A 22972-nucleotide genomic window follows, 5' to 3' on the forward strand; every position below is an offset into this window, starting at 1 on the left:
ATCTAATTCAAAAGCAAATGGAGTTCATTAGAATGGAAACCATTTTGTAATAATTTCAATAATGGGATGAAAAAAAAATATTTTTCTTTGGATTATTAAACCTTGTAAAATAAATCAATGTTCTCTTCAGTGTGATGAATATGGGTACAAATCTGTATTTTTAGAATTCAGTCCTCTCTATAGGGAGAATACCGATCTGAATCATACATTTGAAACTTCATTGCCTTCTATAGGGAGAAAATGCATATAAAATATACATCTGCAGTAACCCCACAAAAGCCTACATAGTTTAATATTAGATGTGTAAATACAGTAGACCTGAATGACTTAAATTGTGAGACCAAGGATCCATTTTACTGTTCTTTATATATTTAGACTCCTATAAGGAGCATATGGATTTCTCTATTTGTTGGCAGTAATTGAAAAGCAATGTATTCTACATTTAAATCATTCTCCTTAGTACAGATCACTTTCTTATTTTCTCTATAAAATGAGGGGTACTTTTTCAAGCTTTCTACCACATCGGTATTACAGACACTATTATGTTATGTGAACAATACAGAGCAAAATAAAAACACTATCTGAATGAACAGAAGGCTTTCCTTGCTTTGTAAGTTGCTGTATTTTTCGGAACATATAATCTGATGTGTAAAGGCAGGAAAGAAGAAATGGTGCATTCTAAGGTCAGCTGGAGATGGTACCGGAGGTGTCATCAGCATTAGGCACTCCCCTTTAGTTTCTGTATACAAACACAGCAATAAGCAGTTTCTGTTGGATGATCCACTTCTGCATGACTGTACAGATTCTTTCCAGGTCATTCACCCTGATTTCCTGAAAAACACCATGAACTTTAACAGCTAAGGACAGGCTCTTTCCTACCTCCTGGGCACATGTCCCCAGACTCCTCTACAATGAAACAATTACTTGGAAGGAGAATCCACAAGAAACATTGTAAAACAAATTAGAAAAATGGGACCAATTATTCTTTAATGGGGATTCCACAGAAAGTGGGAATCACTTTAATAATGGGTGCCGTCGGCATAATCACACACAAGAACTAATGACTATCTTACACTTAAAAGCTGCTATGTCCGGACTACACACATTCTCTAGAACTGCAGGATTTGAAGATATAGTAGCAAAGCATAGATTGCATAAATCCACACATCTAAAGAGTCATAACATGCCCAAGAAAATAAAAGCTAAACTCAAACTCTGGACTACTCCTTAGTCTGAGTACTGTAGGAGTCTTATTTACATCTCAGCGAGGGGAAGGGCTGTGGAAGAAATCCCAGAAAAATAGCATGATGCATGCAACAGAGAAGAGAACAATACTTCCTTTGTTACGACCAAAATGATGCAATTGTTCTGTACTCCATGCTGGAATGAGCCAAGTGCAATCAAGGTAAAGTCTGGGCAGCGTAGTATGTATACAGAGTAAACAGCCTCCAAACTGCCCTGGCAATGCTTTTTATTTCCCCATTTGTTTTGTTAAAGGGGAAGGTACAAGTGAGATGAATAGCCATCAGATAACTGACAGTCGCACATTCTTTCATTCACGCTGTGGATGATTTAGAGAGGGCAGCTCAGGGCTGAAGCAGACACGTGAGTCAGCAGCAGCTGCCTGTAGGAAACTGCTGACAAGCGCTATTGTTCTCACATACACAAACCACTACACACACCTACCTCATAAATAAAAGATGGGTGTATGTAAATTGGACATCAGGAACACCTCCACATTTACAGTTCCTGTTTTCCAACTCAAGGTCAAAATTAACCCCTCTTATGCCCTGTAAAGAACAACAACATTTTACTATGCTATATTATTACTGCCTTTGTAAATTGTGCCATAGTATTCTCTACTGTATATCATAAAACAAGAACTTACAGGTAATACGGTTACAAGATGACATAATGACAATGTTTACAAGTAACACATAGGAATATTATTTTATTATTTTAAATAAAATAACATTAGCTTTGAGTAATGCTGTGCCACTCTCTCACACATACACACACCACTGGCACGGATACACTTGGCACCACACAATCAGGTAATTTTTAGCATGAACTATTCAGACTGGTATTACAACAATCACAACACTGCTCTGGGTTGTTGTTTTCTTTTGTAACCTCAAAGATTCAGAGTCACAAAACACAGAACTTCCTCTTTTTATTGCTACAAGTTTCTGAAAGTGATACTCTGCAAAGTGGAAAAAGCTACATCTGTTGTAAGTGTGGACACTGTATAGCAGCTTTTCAACCATAAAAGAGTGTACAACCTGATTGAAGGGTTTGGCAGTAAATTGGTAAATATCACGGCTCTAGTAACCAGTGTTTTGAAAAGACAAACACCCTATTGTTTTTTGAAGCAACAAATGTTCTCAAACATTTAAAGAAAACAATATAGCAAAAAAGTACACATGTAGAAAACACTTGACAGTTTCACTTACGGTATATTTCACCAATCAATTCTTATTATTTGTCAAAGAAAAACTTCTGGATTCAACAGTACCATTAACTTCCCATGTAGTGGATTTAAACTAATAAAATCCGATGGAATTATCTCTTTCACTTCTCTGTGGTCTCCATCATACTGCCAGGTGTGTGAGCCCTAAAGTTTATTTATATCCCTTAGTATATTTTCTTTGAGTCTTATGATCCATGCAACAGTATAAACTAATTTCATGGAGTTAGGCAGTCAATGCATCAAGACCTTAGCTGCTGCTACCTAACTTATTGAGTTGTTTTAAACTGATGCCTATAGAAGTGTTGTCAAGTCACTAAAAATGTTAGACTGGCTCTTGGATTGTTCTGGCACCTTAAGTCTACAGTATTTTGTAAACATGTGACTATTTGTACCATACATATCAGTTCTACTTCTACAGATTGCATACACTGTGTGGGAACATTGCCTTAGTCTGATAGTTTTTGAGTTCCAAAACAGCTAAAAGAAATATACCAACAAAAAGCAATTTGGTCTGGGTTTTCTTTATATATATATATATATATATATATATATATATATATATATATATATATGTATATGATGTGCTAAAAATGTGCCTGTATTTTTGCACAGTTTAAGCAAACTAATAGACTAGACAGTCTAAAAAGGCAACAGCCTAAGCCACTGTGGTAAATCTGGTGCTTATTTAAACTGTCTATTCCAGGTTTATACTTTCAAGAATGAGACAGTTTTAGTAAACCTGGGCTTTGTAAACATACAGTGCTATCTGTACATTGGTAGAACATGCTGTAAAAGGGGTCCCCACACATTGGTTAATGAGAAGACCTTGCCTATAATAACCCATATTCAGTTGCTAGGCTGTAGATAAATTACCTTTGCATTATGTACAAGATCTCATTTATTATCAATAAACTTGAAAAACAAAACAAAACAAAAACAGAATAACAAAAATGTTCATGTTAACTTTACAGAAACAAAATAATATTTACTAATAAAGCAAGTGTAATTCACAGTGGAAGCAATAATATAGATAGAACATTGCAACCAAATGTAATCAAAATACTATGCAACATAGTTTCATATTCTATGTTCACAGACATGCTCACAGTGGATGATATCCACTCTCATGCACTTTCTTCATTATATCTGGGGATGGATCCCAGCACAACAGAGATGATAAACATTTGTGTCAGAATCAATTCCCATTTTTGATGAAATAACGTGTACGGGAGAGCAGATTCCTTTTTGGATTGTCTTCCCTTTGTAAGAGGCAAATGGTTTGGAAGCTGATACAAAAATGTTTTTGGTAATATTTACACAACACAAGAAGTAGCATGCTGGTTTGGATCCTGTGAGAAAAACATACTAGATGAGTTGATAGAAAACATTATTACAATGTTTTCAAAGATCCAATTATGTGTCAAAAATTGTAAAAATAAATGCAAGTGTGAGCCTAAACTAAGAGCGACAAAGGGGGGAAGTTCACATTTTGAAAGACCTTTTTCCATGATTTCTCTGTCATTGGTCAATGTTCACACTTCAAGATCATCATCTACAAAATGTACTTACATTAAGAAAATGGTGATTCATACAATAGACCTATCATATTTATTTAATGAACCAGGTGATTTATAGAGCATGTGCCACTATGCTAACAATTGGCCAAAGCTAGTCAAGTAAAAAATACCTCAATCTATAAAGGGATTCAACCCATAAGCATTTCAAAGCACATACATTTACACCTACACATGGGTGGAGATTTATCAAAACCAGTGCAGAGGAAAAGTTGCCCATAGCAACCAATCAGATCGCTTTTTTCATTTTGTAGAGGTCTTTTTAAAAAATAAAAGAAGAAATCTGATTGGTTGCTATGGGCAACTTTTCCTCAGCACAGGTTTTGATAAATCTCCCCCATGGTGTGTAGTGTATAACAATGTTAAACAAGGGCAATACATCTCTTGAAAATCGTACAAACATCAAGGTGATTTATCGACATGCAACATCTAAAGGTCTGACAGAAAGGTAGAATAAAATTGGAACAACAACTATATTTACATGCAGATTTAAGAATTTACACACACACACACACACTTTTTTAGAAATGCATTCTTTCGCATCAGTTATTCAGTCTCAGGCCCTTTACATCATGCTACAGCCTGAGATTGGAACACTTCCACTATTTCAAACCAATTACAGTTACTGTTTATGCACAGCACCTGTATGAACCCTCGATCATGGTGTGCATACACAAATACGACAGAAAAAGCCCTAAAAATACATGTAAGTTGGTAATGCTAATCTTTGTGTGACATCTACACTTTGCATGTGACACACAGTTTGGAAAGTTTCGACTATACGTTCATAAGATACTTTACACTATTAAATCCACTACCAGGATGAAATCATATAAAGATGTCTAAAATACATTCTAAAACAGATAACAGGGTCAATTTTATGTTATATTTATAATTCTTAGCCAAACACAGCGTACACTAAGATAGTTATCTGGGCATTTCTTCCTGTGAAAATAGATTGTTTACCAGTCCAATAATTCATTAAATAAAAATAAATAAGTAATTGACAAATAACTTTTGGATATGCTTTGTGGAAAGCCACAGTCCAGGATTACAAGCACTACATGTTACAACAGTGTCCACATAGCATTTCCCTTTCTCTTAGTGATCTGAAGGCTTAGGATGATGACAAGGAAGAAGGAAGACCAATTTAGCTTCAAAGCTTAGTCAGGATTCTCAGCTGTGACCCGGCAACTATTACTAGGTTGAAGGTCATCATTTATTTAGCCAGCGTTTTCCTATTTCAGCTAACAGTATGGCACACATCATGGCCTTAACATGAGCTTACTTACACAGGTTTGCCTGCATCGGTTAGGGAGCTATGATACAGCACAAAACCATAACCACTATGCTATAATAACCACTTGTGATGCAAGATGTAAACACTACTACACCGTACATTCACAGGTACAACCAACTTTATCACTGAGCAAATTCATTTAATATGTGTTCTTAAATAGAAATAGATGGAATATATATTTGCATAAAAAACATAAAAATCTATAAAATCCTTGCTACTTGCATTTATTTCTCATATAGACATAAAATATGCCACACCGCAACATGTGCAGAATTTAAGTACAATTACTAGATTTATCATAAATAGGTATCTTTGTATTCAAAATGAACAAACAGTTCTACACAAACAATTGGAAGCACAATTAACTTTGCATCAGCAATTGTGCTCTTACTTCTGCTTACTTCTCATATAGACACAAAATATGTAACTATCAAACCAAAACATATGCAGAATACAAGTACAATGGACAAACAAAAGATTTGTCATATATAGGTAGCATTGTATGCAAAATTAACACAAAGTTTTACACAAACAAACAATTAACTCTGCATCGGCAACTGCGCTGTGTGAATCCACCGCAACATTGCCAAGGCTGATAGTAGTGTACGACCCCATTAATTATTTTATTTTATGTATACCTCAGTGATCAATGCATCTCCATGCACTACAGCTAAGTCTGGGTTCACACTTTTTTTTTGTCAGTATTTTTAGTAAAAACCAGGAACCGACAAGAGAAAATCTATAAGGCTGTGACCAGACAACTTTTGTTTGGTGCTTTTTGGCCTGGTAAAAAAACAAAAACAAAAAAAAGAAGTCACATTTTCCTCCTCCAAGATGCAGTTTTTTTTTTTTCAAAGAGTATTAGTATAGATGTTCTTTATTTGACGTGTTTATTTGATCTGCATTTTTGTCATTACAGGTCATGTGATTCTATTTATGTGACTCAAAAATTTCTACTGAATAATTTGGGGGGGGGGAAATCCCCTCCCCCCTCCTCCAAAAAATGCTAACATACAGTCCATGGCCGTAAATGTTGGCACCCCTACATTTTTTCTAGAAAATAAAGTATTTCTCACAGAAAAGGATTGCAGTAACACCTGTTTTGCTATACACATGTTTATTCCCTTTGTGTGTATTGGAACTAAACCAAAATAGGGAGGAAAAAAAGCAAATTGGACATAATGTTACACCAAACTCCAAAAATGGGCTGGACAAAATTATTGGCACCCTTAACTTAATATTTGGTTGCACATCCTTTGGAAAAGATAACAAATCAGTCGCTTCCTATAACCATCAATAAGCTTCTTACACCTCTCAGCCGGAATGTTGGACCACTCTTCCTTTGCAAACTGCTCCAGGTCTATCTTATTGGAAGATCTCTCCACAGGTGTTCAATGGGATTTAGATCTGGACTCATTGCTGGCCACTTCAGAACTCTCCAGTGCTTTGTTGCCATCCATTTCTGAGTGCTTTTTGATGTATGTTTGGGGTCATTGTTCTGCTGGAATACCCAAGATCTCAGATGCAAACCCAGCTTTCTGACACTGGGCTGTACAGTGTGACCCAAAATCCATTGGTAATCCTCAGATTTTATGAAGCCTTGCACACATTCAAGGCACCCAGTGCCAGAGGCAGCAAAACAACCCCAAAACATCATTGAACCTCCACCATATTTCACTGTAGGTAGTGTGTTCTTTTCTTTGTAGGCCTCATTCCGTTTGTGGGAAACAGAAGAATGAGGTGCTTTACCAAAAAAGCTCTATCTTGGTCTCATCTGTCCACAAGACGTTTTCCCAGAAGGATTTTGGCTTACTCAAGTTCATTTTGGCAAAATGTAGTCTTGCTTTTTATGTCTCTGTGTCAGCAGTGGGGTCCTCCTGGGTCTCCTGCCATAGTGTTTCATTTCATTTAATGGTCAAACCATGAAGCTTTTATTGAATCAAAAGGAAATGTACACAAGTGCAAGCAATAAACAGGATGATGTAAGGTCAACATGACCTACAAATGTGAACCAAACTAGTGGCGTATATAGAGATAAATACAGGAAATACGTCATCAGGTACCATATAGTGCAAGTACAAAATACCTTTCCGGACGGGAACACAAACCTATTCAGTTAGTACAACGACAAGCTATGGCGCATAGTTTCATTTCATTTAAATGTCGACAGATAGTTCGCACTGACACTGATGCTCCCTGAGCCTGCAGGACAGCTTGAATATCTTTGGAACTTGTTTGGGGCTGCTTATCCACCATCCGGACTATCCTGCATTGACACCTTTCATCAATTTTTCTCTTCCGTCCACACCCAGGGAAATTAGCTACAGTGCCATGGGTTTCAAACTTCTTGATAATGTTGCGCACTGTGGACAAAGGCAAATCTAGATCTCTGTTGTCCATGTTTAGTGTGGAACACACAGACACACAATGCAAGGACTGTCTCTCCTTTTTATCTGCTTTCAGGTGTGATTTTTATATTGCCCACACTTGTTGCTTGCCCCAGGTGAGTTTAAAGGAGCATCACATGCTTGAAACAAATCTTATTTTTCCACAATTTTGAAAGAGCGCCAATAATTTTGTCCAGACCATTTTTGGAGTTTGGTGTGACATTATGTCCAATTTGCTTTTTATCCTCCCTTTTTTGGTTTAGTTCCAATACACACAAAGGGAATAATCATGTGTATAGCAAAACATGTGTTACTGCAATCCTTTTCTGTAAGAAATACTTCATTTTCTAGAAAAACCTTCAGGGGTGCCAACATTTATGGCCATGACTGTACATGGCGTTTTTTCCCCCGCTAAACTGCCATAGAGCCTAAAACGCCATAAAAAAAGCCATGTGAGTATGGCATTTCATATTTCTCTGCTGACTCAGAGATAACATCTGGCTGCAGGGTTAATTTGGCTATTTCTCTAGCTTACAAAAAAATGTTGTGTATGTTTTCAGATTAAGAGTTAAATCTTTTTCTGTGTTTTGGACCCATTCTTAGTTATGGTAAATAAATAAAAATACTGAACAAAATACTACGTGTGAACCCCGCCTTACAATTTAGGGGCCGTAGCATCGGCAGCTTTTCTTTTTTTGTGAATGAAAGTGATCATGTTTATGTTAAGTTCAGGAAGCAAAGACATCTCGAGAACGATCTGGATCATATCAGTGTTGAGAAGTCACTTTTTGCAGATGAGGTATAATATCTGACATTTGACAGATGGGTGAACCGCACAAATCGGGTTCTGTATCTAGCAGTCAACAAGAAAAGGTCTCTCTGGGGGCATTGCTGGCACTGACTGAACGGAGCAGACTTTTTCGATACGGTCGTCGGCTTGGTTCTTACGGATGTAAAAGAAACGTGATGAACTGGAGTTACGTCAGCCACACATTGTAGAAAATGTTTCCCAGTCAGAAATACAAGCACAAGCTCAGTACCAGCCCCGACCTGTTGTACTCGTACTACCCTTTAAGACAAAATTCTACATTAAGACATTGATAAATATGTCTGGGAAAAGCCCGGCCTCTACCACACCCCTACAACGCCCCTTTTAAAGGACAAAATTTCAAAAAAGTGGTTCAAGTCTGGTAAAGGCTTTTTAAAAAAAAACATTGCAGTTGCTTCGTAGCTGTGACTTAAGTCACCTGAGACGGCGTCCTGGACTCTCTAATTTTACAGCCGCAACACATTGATCAGTCAGCTCTACTCTCTCTAGCTATAAATAGGCATCATGCATGAGCGTGCATTACTAAGCCGGTTTTTCCCTTACCACGGTGCCTCCAGCTGTTGCAAAACTACAACTCCCAACATGTCCGGACAGCCAAAGGCTGTCCGGACATGTTGGGAGTTGTAGTTTTGCAACAGCTGCAGGCACTCTAGTTGGGAAACACTGGCTTAGTGTATAGCGTGAGCAGTGAACATGACACACTTATGTACTCCTGCTGCATCAGTGTACACTGGAATGACGTGCTTATTTGTGGCCGGTATCCCTGTCGCTGGCTCACAGACATCTGTCAAGTCATCATTCTCTCATGTAAAGCTCTAGCCTAGTACTTCCCCAGATCTGGAACACCTCCCTAAAGGCAAAAAAACAAAACAACATAATGTGACCCTGAAAAAAACCCTGAACAACACGCACAACACTTTCCCCCTCGATCACAGCCAGAGCCAGCGAATACGACACATAACCCTGTGTAATGAAATATTAACCCCTGGAAGCAGGGACAAGCCAATGGGCAGGCGGCAACTCCAGCACCACTATTAAAGGATGGCATGGATATATATATACATATATTCGTACTACACAACCATCACATGGACAACAAACCGCACCGCCGTCCGCCGGTACCACAGTAATGAATGGGAGACAAGTGACTAAACGCTTTCCTTCCCATTCTTCAGTCACAAGAGCGAACAGAACAGGCACGAGCGCTATCCCATAATGGCCAAAGAGGCGTAAATTCGCTGTCAAATAAAAACTGACACAGTTTTTCCAAAATAAAATAAAAAAAATGCCCAACACAACTGACACTTTCTATCCATTTCTTCATCATTTTTTTTTTTTTTTGCAGCTAGTTATAGAGGCAAGAAAGAAAATATACATCCTCCCCCTCCGCCGTTTCTATGGAAGCTATCGTAATACCCGTGCCGACGCATACTGGTAGCGGCGGCTTCAGAAGTGCAGGGGTTAATGGCAATACCAGAGGCCCTCCAAATGTGACAGCTGTTTCTCCCTGCATGCACAATAACAAGAGCCATGCTGGAGTTATTACCAGAGCTGTGCACACAGTAGTGTGACAGGCTTGTCCTGCACCGCTAGTGACAGCAACTTTCCCTCCATCCATATTGTGTGTGTGTGTGTGTGGAGTGTTCTTTGTTACATTCCTATGTGTGGTGGCAGCAGCAGCAGCTCCCCTCAGACCCGGCCACTCAGCAGCAGCAGCTCCCCTCAGACCCGGCCACTCAGCAGCAGCAGCAGCTCCCCTCAGACCCGACCACTCAGCAGCAGCAGCAGTAGCAGCTCCCCTCAGACCCGGCCACTCAGCAGCAGCAGCAGTAGCAGCTCCCCTCAGACCCGGCCACTCAGCAGCAGCAGCTCCCCTCAGACCCGGCCACTCAGCAGCAGCAGTAGCAGCAGCAGCAGCTCCCCTCAGACCCGGCCACTCAGGAGCAGCAGTAGCAGCAGCTCCCCTCAGACCCGGCCACTCAGGAGCAGCAGTAGCAGCAGCTCCCCTCAGACCCGGCCACTCAGCAGCAGCAGTAGCAGCAGCTCCCCTCAGACCCGGCCACTCAGGAGCAGCAGTAGCAGCAGCTCCCCTCAGACCCGGCCACTCAGCAGCAGCAGTAGCAGCAGCTCCCCTCAGACCCGGCCACTCAGCAGCAGCAGTAGCAGCTCCCCTCAGACCCGGCCACTCAGGAGCAGCAGTGGCAGCAGCTCCCCTCAGACCCGGCCACTCAGCAGCAGCAGTAGCAGCTCCCCTCAGACCCGGCCACTCAGCAGCAGTAGCCTTCTCCCCCACCACAGAGCAGCTGTGCCCCAGCACAGTCACCGCACTCACCTTGCCTGCACTTTCAGTTCCTCCTGTGAGCACGCTGCCGTTGTGTTTGGTTGTACGAGCTCACCCCTCAGGGAGACATCACATGGCCATCAGCCGTGGCTGCTCGTCGTTGTTGTTGTTGTTCCCAGGAGCCAGGGATAGCTTCTCTCAGTCAGGATCCACCCCCACCAGCCCTTTTTTTTTTTTTTTTTTTAACGTGGGGCTCGCGAAGAGGAAGGAACGTAGCCGGCTGCAGCCTCCTAGGAGTGCCTGTGTGGAGATGTCAGTCCGTGCACTGAGGAGGCAGCTGGCACATTATGGAGTATGTGTGTGTGTGTACAATCACTGGCTTGTAAATATGCAAAGTAGCCCTCCTCCAGAAGGAAGGGAGCTGACTCTCTACTGACACCTATCGGAGAGAGTGTCCCTGCCAGTCAATGAATGTAGGTGATACATTAAAGGGACACGTCTTTCAATATTCACGGGAAAAAAACATTTATTTTACTAAGATTTTTGGCAGTTTTCTTTTTTTTATATTAATTAAAAATGACATATTAAGTATTGGACTTGAGCAGTGATGAGGAAGAGAATCAACTCATGAATGACTGATCTCAGTTTATTATAATAGTAGTGGATGGAGGATTGGAATGAATAACAGCTCTATTGTTCCTGAAGGGCAAGTTATGATAGTGTTTTCCAACCAGTGGGCCTCCGGCTGTTGCAAAACTACAACTCCCAGCATGCCTGGACAGCCTTCGGCTGTCCAGGCATGCTGGGAGTTGTTGTTTTGCAACAGCTGGAGGCACACTGGTTGGGAAACGCTGGTATAGAATCTAAAAAGAGGATGCTGCTGACACATTGCTGGGAGTTGTTGTTTTGCAACAGCTGGAGGCCCACTGGTTGGGAAGCACTGGTGTAGAATCTACAAAGAGAATGCTGCTGACACATTGCTGGGAGTTGTAGTTTTGCAACAGCTGGAGGCACACTGGTTGGGAAACGCTGGTATAGAATCTAAAAAGAGGATGCTGCTGACACATTGCTGGGAGTTGTTGTTTTGCAACAGCTGGAGGCACACTGGTTGGGAAGAACTGGTATAGAATCTACAAAGAGTAAGCTGCTGACATATTGCTGGGAGTTGTAGTTTTGCAACAGCTGGAGGCACACTGTTTGCAAAGCACTGGTATAGAATCTACAAAGAGGATGCTGCTGACACACTGCTGGGTGTTGTAGTTTTGCAACAGCTGGAGGCACACTGGTTGATAAGCACTGGTTTAGAATCCACAAAGAGGATGCTGCTGACACATTGCTGGGTGTTGTAGTTTTGCAACAGCTGGAGGCACACTGGTTGGGAAGCACTGGTATAGAATCTACAAAGAGGATGCTGCTGACACATTGCTGGGAGTTGTAGTTTTGCAACATCTGGAGGCACACTGGTTGATAAGCACCGGTATAGAATCCGTAAAGAGGATGCTGTTGACACATTGCTGGGAGTTGTTGTTTTGCAACAGCTGAAGGCACACTGGTTGGGAAACACTGGTATAGAATCCGCAAAGAGGATGCTGCTTGCACATTGGATGCGGGGAAAAGAATATAACACTGCATGTTACCTGTCGATCAAAAGGTGTCAATGGAATGCACAGGCATTGATTCTACATGTGAACTATGCCAAAGAGTTGGCAAATGTATGGCTGGCATCAAACAAAAGGCTGATATAGCAGGGCACCACGATAGTGAGACCATTAGAGAAGGGTGTTTCTTTGAAGGTTGTATCATCTACTAGTATGAGCGACCCGCTGAGTTTTAATGGCTACCCAATTGTCGCGTCATAGGGTAGTTGAGACGGCGTGGTTCTTCCACTAATTTATGGCTTATAATGGGAATGGCGCCGCTTATCTAGATGAACAAAACTAGCTTGGTAGGCCACCATTTGTACTGTACAGTCATATGGTGCCATTTAATAACTTTAATATACAGAATTCATAAAATTTTCTTCATGAGTGTTGTTTTGGATGCCATTTATCCATATGGACTAGGTTAGGAGGTCACAATTAGAACTGTACACCCAAAGAGTTAAATTTAATGATTTTATCTAACCTGTTCATTTTATTTGCTGGGTACCGCTTATCCATAAGAGCATGGTACTCACTCTCACCCTAAACATTTTACCATGTTACTGTTATTGATTTTTGGCTCTGTCCACATCATGTGGTGACTGTATGCGCCATGCATATGCAGGGAGAAGCTCCTGCCGTGTAAGTTAGTGTCACGATTCGGCTGGCAGGAGGTGGATCCTCTGTGCCAGAGAGGGATTGGCGTGGACCGTGCTAGTGGACCGGTTCTAAGCTGCTACTGGTTTTCACCAGAGCCCGCCGCAAAGCGGGATGGTCTTGCAGCGGCGGTAGCAACCAGGTCGTATCCACTAGCAACGGCTCAACCTCTCTGACTGCTGAAGATAGGCGCGGTACAAGGGAGTAGACAAGAGCAAGGTCGGACGTAGCAGAAGGTCGGGGCAGACAGCAAGGATCGTAGTCAGGGGCAACGGCAGGAGGTCTGGAACACAGGCTAGGAACACACTGGGAAACGCTTTCACTGGCACGATGGCAACAAGATCCGGCAAGGAAGGAAAGGGGAAGTGAGGTTATATAGGGAAGTGCACAGGTGAATAAACTAATTAAGCCAACTGCGCCAATCAGCGGCGCAGTGGCCCTTTAAATCGTAGAGACCCGGCGCGCGCGCGCCCTAAGGAGCGGGGCCGCGCGCGCCGGGACAGGACCGACGGAGAGCGAGTCAGGTACGGGAGCCGGGGTGCGCATCGCGAGCGGGCGCCACCCGCATCGCGAATCGCATCCCGGCTGGGAGAGGTATCGCAGCGCACCCGGTCAGCAGGTCTGACCGGGGCGCTGCGATTGCGAGGAAGTTGCGAGCGCTCCGGGGAGGAGCGGGGACCCGGAGCGCTCGGCGTAACAGTACCCCCCCCCTTGGGTCTCCCCCTCTTCTTGGAGCCTGAGAACCTGAGGACCAGACTTTTGTCTAGGATGTTGTCCTCAGGTTCCCAGGATCTCTCTTCAGGACCACAGCCCTCCCAATCTACCAAAAAAAATCTTTTTCCTCTGACCGTCTTGGAGGCCAGTATCTCCTTTACGGAGAAGATGTCAGAAGAACCGGAAACAGGAGTGGGAGAAACAAGTTTGGGAGAGAAACGGTTGATGATGAGTGGTTTAAGGAGAGAGACATGGAAGGCATTGGGAATACGAAGAGAAGGAGGAAGAAGGAGTTTGTAAGAGACAGGATTAATCTGGCACAAGACTTTGAAAGGACCAAGATAGCGTGGTCCCAGTTTGTAACTGGGGACACGAAAGCGGACATATTTAGCGGAGAGCCATACCTTGTCTCCGGGAGCAAAGATGGGGGGAGCTGTTCTTTTCTTATCGGCAAACTTTTTCATGCGAGATGAAGCCTGTAAAAGAGAATTTTGGGTCTCTTTCCATATGGTGGAAAGATCACGAGTCACTTCATCTACAGCGGGCAAACCAGAGGACAAGGGAATAGGGAGGGGGGGAAGAGGGTGACGGCCGAACACCACGAAAAATGGGGATTTAGCAGAAGATTCAGAGACTCTAAAGTTGTACGAGAATTCGGCCCAAGGTAGAAGATCTGCCCAGTCATCCTGGCGGGAGGAAACAAAATGCCGTAAATAGTCACCCAGGACCTGGTTAATTCTTTCTACTTGCCCATTGGTTTGAGGATGATAAGCAGAAGAGAAGTTTAATTTAATCTTGAGTTGTTTACAGAGAGCCCTCCAGAATTTTGACACGAATTGGACACCTCTATCCGAGACAATCTGCGTGGGCAAACCGTGAAGACGAAAAATGTGTACAAAAAATTGTTTTGCCAACTGAGGCGCTGAAGGAAGACCAGGAAGAGGAATAAAATGTGCCATCTTGGAAAATCGATCAACGACCACCCAAACAACAGTGTTGCCACAGGATGGGGGTAGGTCTGTAATAAAGTCCATACCAATCAGAGACCAAGGCTGTTCGGGGACAGGCAGAGGGTGAAGGAGACCAGCAGGCTTCTGGCGAGGAGTCTTATCCCGGGCACAGACAGTACAGGCCCGCACAAAATCAACAACGTCTGTTTCCAGAGTCGGCCACCAATAGAAACGAGAGATGAGTTGCAAGGACTTTTTGATGCCCGCATGGCCTGCGAGGTGGGAGGAGTGACCCCATTTGAGAATCCCGAGACGTTGGCGTGGAGAAACGAAGGTCTTCCCTGGAGGAGTTTGCCTGATGGAGGCTGGAGAAGAGGAGATCAGACAGTCAGGAGGAATGATGTGTTGCGGAGAGACCTCTACTTCCGAGGCATCCGAGGAACGAGAGAGAGCATCGGCCCTAATGTTCTTGTCGGCAGGGCGAAAATGAATTTCAAAGTTAAAACGGGCAAAGAACAACGACCACCTGGCCTGGCGAGGATTCAGCCGTTGGGCAGACTGGAGATAGGAGAGATTCTTGTGATCGGTGAAAATGATAACTGGAAATTTTGATCCCTCCAGCAGATGCCTCCATTCCTCAAGTGCCAATTTAATGGCCAGTAGTTCTCGATCCCCGATGGAGTAGTTCCTCTCCGCCGGAGAGAAGGTCCTAGAAAAAAAACCACAAGTAACAGCATGCCCGGAAGAATTTTTTTGTAGAAGGACCGCTCCAGCTCCCACTGAGGAGGCATCAACCTCCAATAGGAAGGGTTTAGATGGGTCAGGTCTGGAGAGCACGGGAGCAGAAGAAAAGGCAGACTTGAGCCGTTTAAATGCGTCTTCCGCTTGTGGAGACCAGAACTTAGGATTGGCATTCTTCTTGGTTAAAGCCACGATAGGAGCCACAATAGTGGAAAAATGTGGAATGAATTGTCTGTAATAATTGGCGAACCCCAAAAAACGTTGGATAGCACGTAGTCCGGAGGGGCGTGGCCAATCTAAGACGGCAGAGAGTTTATCTGGGTCCATTTGTAGTCCCTGGCCAGAGACCAAGTATCCTAGGAAAGGAAGAGATTGACATTCAAACAGACATTTCTCCATTTTGGCATAGAGTTGATTGTCTCGAAGTCTCTGAAGAACCATGCGGACATGCTGGCGATGTTCTTCTAAGTTGGCAGAAAAAATCAGAATATCGTCCAGATACACAACAACACAGGAATATAAGAGATCACGAAAAATTTCATTAACAAAGTCTTGGAAGACGGCAGGGGCGTTGCACAGGCCAAAGGGCATGACCAGATACTCAAAGTGTCCATCTCTGGTGTTAAATGCAGTTTTCCATTCGTCCCCCTCCCTGATGCGGATGAGATTATATGCACCTCTTAAGTCCAGTTTGGTAAAGATGTGGGCACCTTGAAGGCGATCAAAGAGTTCAGAGATAAGAGGTAGGGGGTAGCGGTTTTTTACCGTGATTTTATTAAGTCCGCGGTAATCAATGCAAGGACGTAGGGAGCCATCTTTTTTGGACACAAAGAAAAATCCAGCTCCGGCAGGAGAGGAGGATTTGCGGATAAACCCCTTTTTTAAATTTTCCTGGATGTATTCAGACATAGCAAGCGTCTCTGGGGCGGACAGAGGATAAATTCTGCCCCGGGGTGGAGTAGTGCCCGGGAGGAGGTCAATAGGACAGTCAAAAGGCCTGTGAGGAGGTAGAGTCTCAGCTTGCTTTTTGCAAAATACGTCAGCATAGTCCATATAAGCCTTAGGAAGACCGGTTACAGGGGGAACCACAGGGTCACGGCAGGGAGTACTGGGAACCGGTTTAAGACAGTCCTTGAAACAAGAAGTACCCCAGCTCTTGATCTCTCCTGTGGACCAATCAAGGGTTGGGGAATGGCGTTGAAGCCACGGTAGTCCAAGGAGAATTTCGGAAGTGCAATTGGAGAGGACCAAAAACTCAATTTTTTCGTGATGAGGTCCGATGCACATTAGGAGGGGTTCCGTGCGGTAATGCACGGCACAGTCCAATCTTTCATTGTTAACACAATTGATGTAGAGGGGTCTGGCGAGACTGGTCACTGGGATGTTGAACCTGTTGATGAGAGAGGCCAAAATAAAATTTCCTGCAGATCTGGAATCCAAGAAGGCCTTAGTAGAGAAGGAGAAGGTAGAGGCAGATATCCGCACAGGCACAGTAAGGCGTGGAGAAGCAGAGTTGACATCAAGAACTGTCTCACCTTTGTGCGGAGTCAGCGTACGTCTTTCCAGGCGGGGAGGACGGATAGGACAATCCTTCAGGAAGTGTTCGGTACCGGCACAGTACAGGCAAAGATTCTCCATGCGGCGTCGTGTCCTCTCTTGAGGTGTCAAGCGAGACCGGTCAACTTGCATAGCCTCCACGGCGGGAGGCACAGGAACGGATTGCAGAGGACCAGAGGAGAGAGGAGCCAGGGAGAAAGAAACGCCTCGTGCGAACAAAGTCCATATCCTGGCGGAGCTCCTGACGCCTTTCGGAAAAACGCATGTCAATGCGAGTGGCAAGATGAATGAGTTCATGCAGGTTAGCAGGAATTTCTCGTGCGGCCAGAACATCTTTAATGTTGCTGGATAGGCCTTTTTTAAAGGTCGCGCAGAGGGCCTCATTATTCCAGGATAATTCGGAAGCAAGAGTACGGAATTGGATGGCGTACTCGCCAACGGAAGAATTACCCTGGACCAGGTTCAGCAGGGCAGTCTCAGCAGAAGAGGCTCGGGCAGGTTCCTCAAAGACACTTCGAATTTCCGAGAAGAAGGAGTGTACAGAGGCAGTGACGGGGTCATTGCGGTCCCAGAGCGGTGTGGCCCATGACAGAGCTTTCCCAGACAGAAGGCTGACTACGAAAGCCACCTTAGACCTTTCAGTAGGAAACTGGTCCGACATCATCTCCAAGTGCAGGGAACATTGTGAAAGAAAGCCACGGCAAAACTTAGAGTCCCCATCAAATTTATCCGGCAAGGAAAGTCATAGGCCGGAAGCGGCCACTCGCTGCGGAGGAGGTGCAGGAGCTGGCGGAGGAGATGATTGCTGAAGCTGTGGTAGTAGCTGCTGTAGCATCACGGTCAGTTGAGACAGCTGGTGGCCTTGTTGCGCTATCTGTTGCGACTGCTGGGCGACCACCGTGGTGAGGTCGGCGACAACTGGCAGTGGAACTTCAGCGGGATCCATGGCCGGATCTACTGTCACGATTCGGCTGGCAGGAGGTGGATCCTCTGTGCCAGAGAGGGATTGGCGTGGACCGTGCTAGTGGACCGGTTCTAAGCTGCTACTGGTTTTCACCAGAGCCCGCCGCAAAGCGGGATGGTCTTGCAGCGGCGGTAGCAACCAGGTCGTATCCACTAGCAACGGCTCAACCTCTCTGACTGCTGAAGATAGGCGCGGTACAAGGGAGTAGACAAGAGCAAGGTCGGACGTAGCAGAAGGTCGGGGCAGGCAGCAAGGATCGTAGTCAGGGGCAACGGCAGGAGGTCTGGAACACAGGCTAGGAACACACTGGGAAACGCTTTCACTGGCACGATGGCAACAAGATCCGGCAAGGAAGGAAAGGGGAAGTGAGGTTATATAGGGAAGTGCACAGGTGAATAAACTAATTAAGCCAACTGCGCCAATCAGCGGCGCAGTGGCCCTTTAAATCGTAGAGACCCGGCGCGCGCGCGCCCTAAGGAGCTGGGCCGCGCGCGCCGGGACAGGACCGACGGAGAGCGAGTCAGGTACGGGAGCCGGGGTGCGCATCGCGAGCGGGCGCCACCCGCATCGCGAATCGCATCCCGGCTGGGAGAGGTATCGCAGCGCACCCGGTCAGCAGGTCTGACCGGGGCGCTGCGATTGCGAGGAAGTTGCGAGCGCTCCGGGGAGGAGCGGGGACCCGGAGCGCTCGGCGTAACAGTTAGGTGTAGCCACAGGGCTCTATTCACTGGACAGTGGCCATAAGAGAGTCTTCTTGACCTCCATCAGGCTGGTATATGTATAAAAACCTTTTTTTTCTTGTATTGCACATTATGCTATTACATACACTGGCATATAGTAGAATAACATTTACTGTGTGGTACATGTTTTTTTTTTTTTTTTTACAATGTGACCCTAAGGGCAAAATATGGCCCACTAGATGTCCAAATTTACCACCCTGATCAAAATATTGTGTTGTGACGTCCCCATAGTGGGATTTGAACAAAAAGTGTAGAAAATGATGTAAATTGGTTTTACTGTGAAAAATTGTTGAAAAAATACATATATGGTATAAGTGTAATTACCATGACCTTAGAAATAAAGGTAACATGTTATATGTAGCACATGGTTAACATTATAAAGTTAATAATAACAATCATAGCTTTTTTCTTCCACCCCTCCTCAAAAAAGAAAATCAATTATTTATATGTACCTCTAAGTTGTTTTAATAAAATATAACTTGTCTCACAACAACTAGGTTCACACATGGCTACATAGAAAAATCTTAACCAATTACAACAGTTAAAAAAAATATATATATATATACAGTGGCGTTGCTAAGGTTGGTGTCACCCGGTGCGATAGAAAATGGTGTCACCCCATACCTACCCCCCCCCCCCAGTAAGTTTTTAGCCTGTTGTGACAGGCGCCACTGATGTAGAGCAGTGTGAAAAATTCCAGTATAATAATCAAATATACCAATTACCAAAGACTGGGAAAGCTCTAAAAAAGGTTTCACCAATTAAAACTACAGCTCCCAGTATGACCTTAGCAGTGGTGAGGTTATGCTGGGAGCAGGCCCGATGTTGTCATAAGGCAAACCATGCGTCCGCTTGAGGGCGCATGGACTCGCAGCTGATGGGGGCGGAAAAATGAAGACTTTTTTTTATACTAAGACCCCCATCTGTGCGCCCCGCCGCCGCACAGCAGAGGTCACTGCTACCACTCCACCCTCTCTGGTTTTATTGCTGGTGCCCAACGAGATTCCCGAAATGGAGCTTCGCTTGTGTAGGCAGAAATCCTTGCACCCGCCCTGGCTGGGAGTTGTAGTTTTGCTCATCACAACTGCAGAACTTACAAGTGACTACAGCTCTGATGGGACATAATGAGGAAAAATACACAATAATATCAGTGACTACAGGTGACTTCTCTATAGTCTTTCCTTATGCACCCTCATCATACATAAGGAGGATCATCCTCCTGCCAGTAGCACCCCCATCATCCCGGAGGATGATCTGCTGATGGATGATGGAGGTGCAGCACCCCCATAATTCATCAGTAGCACCCTCATCATACATATCCTCCTTCCAGAGGCACCCCCCATTATCCAGGAGGATGATCCTGCTGATGGATGATGGGGGTGCTACTCACAGGAGGATGATCCTGCTGATGGATGATGGGGGTGCTACTCACAGGAGGATGATCCTGCTGATGGATGATGGGGGTGCTACTCACAGGAGGATGATCCTGCTGATGGATAATGGGGGTGCAGCACCCCCATCATTCATCAGTAGCACCCCCATCATACATAAGGAGGATCATCCTCCTGGCAATGGCACCCCCCAGAGCCTCTCAGCACCCCCTTTCTCCCTGTTACATTAAAACATTAAATCAGTGTTTCCCAACCAGGGTGCTTCCAGCTGTTGCAAAACTACAACTCCCAGCATGCCCGGACAGCCAAAGGCTGTCTGGGCATGCTGGGAGTAATAGTTTTGCAACAGCTGGAGGCACCCTGGTTGGGAAACACTGCATTAAATACACAGTTTTGCAGAGAGGTCTCACCAGTCTCTTGTCTTCACTTTCTCCTCTCCCCGGGCGGCTCCAGGTCCAGGAATGTCCGGGGGTTGGGGAGGAACTTATCCCCCATGAATCCTCAGAAGACGCGGAGCACATGAGGCAGGGACACGTCGGGGGAGGGAGCAGACGTGCGCACGGCACTTCTGTTCCCAGAAAGCATTGCAGGTCTTAAAGAGGCAGCTTCCTGGGGCTGGGGGATAGGATTGTGTCGGGGGCTGAAACTGCAGTGCGGCAGCCTGCAGGTCAGGAAAGAAGCCTCTTCTGTTTGGGGATGCTGCAAATACCGGCTGAGTTGAGTGACGGTGTGCAGATGCGGGGGGTGCTGCCGGCCGTGGTGTCACCCCTCCAGGCAGGTGTCACCCGGTGCGCTCCGCACCCCCCGCACCCGGGTCGCAACGCCACTGTATATATACTTTTTGTTTTGTTTGAATACAAAATATAAATATAGACTTATAAATTTATGTCTGTTTCTATAGTTTTACATTTTTTAAGTAGTCATATGTGAACCTAGTTGACAAGTCATTTTTATTAAAACAACTTAGGGGTACATATAAATTGATTGATTTTCTTTTTTTTTGCTGCAAGAAAAAAAAACAATGTATATATATATATATATATATATATATATATATATATATATATATATACACATAAAGAAAAAAATAGAGCAGCACTCAAACTGAAATAGGGTGCAGGCTACTGAAAAAGAATCAAGTCCATCAATTCTTCCACATCCTCTCCAGGATCTTTCTCAAGCAACTCACAACAGAACTAAGGTGCATTTTATACACAGCAACAATGTGATTAATCAGTGAAAGTGCAATAAGTGCAATTAAGGTACAGTATGCAAATATTGTACAAAACAATGTGACATTACATATAGTATTGCAAAATCAGTGTTACTCAATGTGTCCACATTACAAATGTAATCCCTTACAGTGTCACACAGTTAAAAACAATATTGTAAAACCAATATCAACCAGAGGAACTTATTAATTAAAATACAGTAATTATACTATACTTGTAAACGTGTGTAGCAGCATGCATTGTCGTCTTGGCATTCCGGAAGCTCAGTCCGTAGCAGCACCACCCATCGCTTATCATTAAACCAATCAGATTACTCAGATTCAGGTCACATGCGATGCACGTCACAATCAAACCTTGCGCATGCGCATGGATGCGAAATGCAGAAATCGCCATTATAGTTGTGGGAATCGGTGGTCACTTTAACATAACGCCAACCAGCCCATGCGCAACTGCATATATGAAGATCTACTCCATCTTATTGTTGGGCAACACTAAAGGTCATGCATAGAAAACTTGTGAGTGTAATTAAATTAACAAAATGTGACCAAATGAATATAAGGCTTAATAGGGAGTTTAATATAAACATATGACTGCGGAGCTCACATCACCAAACCACAATACTCAACCTTATTTATGAATCATAATGATAAATATTAATAAAAATAATAATGTAAAATAGTAAGAAAGAAATCATAAAATAATAATAATAATAATGAAATATAGAAAATAATAAAAATAATAATTGTATGAAATGAATATAATAAGACAAATGACAAATGAGAATATAATAGCAGGGAATATCTGGGTCCACACCACTCATAGCAGATTTTCAAGTATAATAATAAGGAAATGTAGTCTGTCACTGATCACATTAGTGGATCCTCCAGGGCACATCATTAGTAGCAATAAAGCAATCCAATGTGTGTCCCGGGTGCTCCGACCAAGAACCATCCTGGCTTTGCCAGGGCGGCTGGCGAGCAACCAATGGCAACTGTGTCTTGACAGTATCCATGCCAGCGTGACTAAATTATTCCTATTGCATACCATTACTTTCACCCGGACCCACCTCCTCTAACAGAAGATACAAAAAAATAAAAAATAAACTGAAAAAAAGCAGTTGGCAATTGTGGTTGCTAGAGCGCCTCCGCATTCTATGCAGTATTCACACTACCTAAAAAACCTTTGTGTAGAAAACTAAATAACAAACTAATTTGTACAAAAAATTATGCATGTTTATTGGAAAACTACATTATAAAATATGCTATCAACATGCGACCTGATCTTCTTTATACAATAAATATCATATAATAATCACAAACTGTTCCTCTGGTTGTAACATACGTCATTTCTATAAAACATAAAAGACTGCAATTAGAAAAAAATATATTCAGTCTGTTGTTTCAGATACAGATGCAATAACGTATTCCAGGGGGCTATCCAAGCATGTTAGGGGTGATCTTGAACTCCACATTGAGCCTTGTAGATGCAACATGGAAAATTCAAAAATCCATCTCCATTCCTTCCTCATTAATAGAGCTAAGCGGT

The 22972-nt window shown here is 43.7% G+C and overlaps 1 protein-coding gene across 3 annotated transcripts in view; it reads right to left on the reverse strand.

The window, feature by feature from the left end:
* The window catches only part of BACH2 (BTB domain and CNC homolog 2), a 304321-nt gene extending 283649 nt beyond the window's left edge, over nt 1-20672 (reverse strand). The window contains exons 1-2 of one of the 3 annotated variants that reach the window (XM_056566114.1): nt 10893-11306; nt 1687-1790 (exon numbers count right to left, since the gene is read on the reverse strand). The gene's annotated coding sequence lies outside the window, so the exon portion shown is untranslated. Of the gene's footprint in view, nt 1-1686; nt 1791-10892; nt 11307-20605 lie in introns of those variants that run through there. The other 2 variants (XM_056566115.1, XM_056566113.1) reach the window with 2 other exon arrangements.
* Between the last annotated feature and the right edge of the window lie 2300 nt (nt 20673-22972).

Source organism: Hyla sarda, chromosome 3, assembly GCF_029499605.1.
Source record: "Hyla sarda isolate aHylSar1 chromosome 3, aHylSar1.hap1, whole genome shotgun sequence".
Classification (NCBI taxonomy): Eukaryota; Metazoa; Chordata; class Amphibia; order Anura; family Hylidae; genus Hyla; species Hyla sarda.